Source organism: Grammomys surdaster, unplaced genomic scaffold, assembly GCF_004785775.1.
Source record: "Grammomys surdaster isolate TR1022 unplaced genomic scaffold, NIH_TR_1.0 64, whole genome shotgun sequence".
Classification (NCBI taxonomy): domain Eukaryota; kingdom Metazoa; phylum Chordata; class Mammalia; order Rodentia; family Muridae; genus Grammomys; species Grammomys surdaster.
In genome coordinates this window covers 13,200,393-13,203,048 of record NW_021604566.1, presented here as the reverse complement: position 1 = coordinate 13,203,048, position 2,656 = coordinate 13,200,393, and positions in this window count along the sequence as shown.

Here is a 2,656-nt window from a genome sequence, read left to right as displayed (position 1 = left end):
GAAGATGGCTTGCAACCTTGACCAGAGGCTCTGAGAACCTAGGTCCAGACTAGTACCTTGTGCTCACCGACTGCATTTTTATTCCCCTGGCAAGGGACGCATATAGAGAAATGAGCGTTTAATCCCATTCACAATCCCAGATCAAAGCACCTAGGGTGGAGAACGCCGCGGCGAAGCTGGTGACCTTGGTCAGGTTCCGCATCACTCCGGTTCTTTGAGGAACGAGGCCAGCGGCCTGGCTGGGTGTGGGTGTGGGAGGGGGAGGCTGTGATGAGTGAGGGGGAGAGACTCATTCTCACCTTGGACCTGATAGTGGTTTGATTACTATTCATAGAGCGAGGTTAAACGGGAAGCCACCCGGAGTTCCTAAGGCTATCAGAGAAGGACCTTTGGTCCCTTTAGAGCCCGGGCGAACTGATTCTGCCTGTGTCTCTGGTGAGGCGACCCTAAGGTTCTGCAATACATTCTGCTCTCCCTAGGGCTGAGCACCAAAGTATCATCAAATGCGGTTGCGGTGGCCTGCAGGGTTAACATTCACAGTCATTTCACAGTTGCGGGACAGATCCGAAGGGTGAGGCGGGGCTTCATTTTCCTGAAGTGAAATGGGAATGACGAGAGAGAGATTCGGAGCTCTTCCCTTTCCATAGGATAACCACTGTGGCAAATACACCCGCACATAATGAGCGCCAGACCAGCTAAAGAGCCAGAGAACCCTCGGTCGGTTATCCAACAGTTTAGTTACCAGTCTCTCTTCCTCCCCTCTCTTCTCTCTATTCTTTTCAGCTGCTCTCACAATGTAACCCAGGCTTATAGCCAATACAATCCTCCTGCCTCAGTCTTCCAGTTGCTATGATTACAGGTGTACATATGCAGCATTTACAATAAAAACAGAATTCTACTTTAATTTTCAAGACTTTAAGATTATTTTAAGTGTATGGATGTTTTGTCTGTGCACCAGTTGGGTACCTGACAGCCTGTAGAGTACAGAAGAGGGCGTTAAATGCCCCTCCCCCTGGGGGGGTGGAGTTACAGATGGTTGTGAGCGTCTTTATGTATGCTCTGAGAATTGCCCCTGGTCTTCTGGAAGAGCAACTAGCACTCTTAATCAAGAAGCCAGCCTGTTAGCTTCTACTTTGCTCCAGTTTTTCTTAACACCCAGTTGCTTCCACTTTTCATCAGTAAATTAGGATCAACTTTATTCCAACCTCGTGATATTTAAACTGTTGTCATTTTTACAACGTTTGAAGCAACTTCTAAAAACAATCATACAAATATCAATGTGTGCTTCCCAACCAGCCTTGAAGCAATTCCTAGATATAAAACTGCTGCTTTACCCAGTTTCTACACCAAACATTTATTGTTTTGGTGATTTTATAATTTTATTAGTTCTTTGGGAACTTTGTACAATGTGTTCTGATCATATTTATCCCATCTCATGGCTCTCCAAGATTCCCCTTCCTTCTCCATCCACCCAAAGTTGTGTCTTAAAAAAAACAAACACAAAGCCAGGCTTGGAGCTGCTCATCTTTAATTCCAGCACTTGAGAGGCAGAAGTAGTCTCTCCTCAAACTCACAGCCATCCTGCCTCAGCCTCCAGTAAGAATGAGCCTTGCTCTTGGCCCACACCCTTAAGGGCCTGCTTTCCTAGGAGTGATGGGACAGCAGGTAAGACATTCTCAGCCATAGACTCAGCATTTGGAGTGGCAGACTTGTGATGCTAAGAATGATACCTGCTATGTCTTCAAGGCTTCTCCACAAGAAAGGACCTTGTACTTGAGAGAAACTGTAGCATCGCCAAAAGCATCTTCAGTTTGCAACCAGATCTGTCTCCGTATGTTGTCTTTGACAATCACAGTCAGTTTAAGCCTTCTATAATGGGTGCTTTGGACTTGCTCAAGTTCATTGCATTTGGGGTTGTGTTGGTGTCCAGAGCTTCTGCAAGGGAGTGCAATTATGGGACAGGACACTTCCCTTAGCGTCTAGACTGAATGAAAGAATAAATGAATAAAAAGGAAAGAAAATAAATATGATTAGTTTAGAGTTTTGGAATCAGATGAATGAAAGAAATAAGGAAGAACATAACTGCTTCTAGGTGTGGTGGAGAAGAACATTTATTATAATACATGGGAGAGCATAGCCAGAGGCAGGGGCATCTGGGAGAGTCCAGAGCGGCTGTGCCATGTAGAAAGAGGGAGGGGGAGGGGGATGGGGAGGGGGAGGGGGAGGGGGGAGAGGGGAATCAGGCGCAGCAGCCAGGAGGCCCAAAAGTACAAAAGAGGGAAGGTAACCAAAATGGTTGGATTATATGGGGAAGAGCAGGCCAGGCCTCTGGGCTGGAGAGTTCACTAGAACTGGCTGGAGAAGGCAGTTCTAGAATGGCGGCCTGGAGGGCCCTGTAGTAGGTGGGGACCGAGGGATGGGGAGAAGCTGGCGGCCAGGTCCTCTTTGGTATGCTAAATGGGTTCTTCAGCCTTTTGACCTAGATGAGCTGCTACTACCAGACCATACTAGATGCTAGTTGAGCAGAGCCTGTTAAGTCTCTGTCTGGGCTCCACCCTAAGACAGCCCATTTCTAAAGCATTTCAGTGTTTACATGGCCCAAAAACTGTGTATAATACTTTTCTTATTTCCTTGAAAAAATTTTTAAAAACTTTTT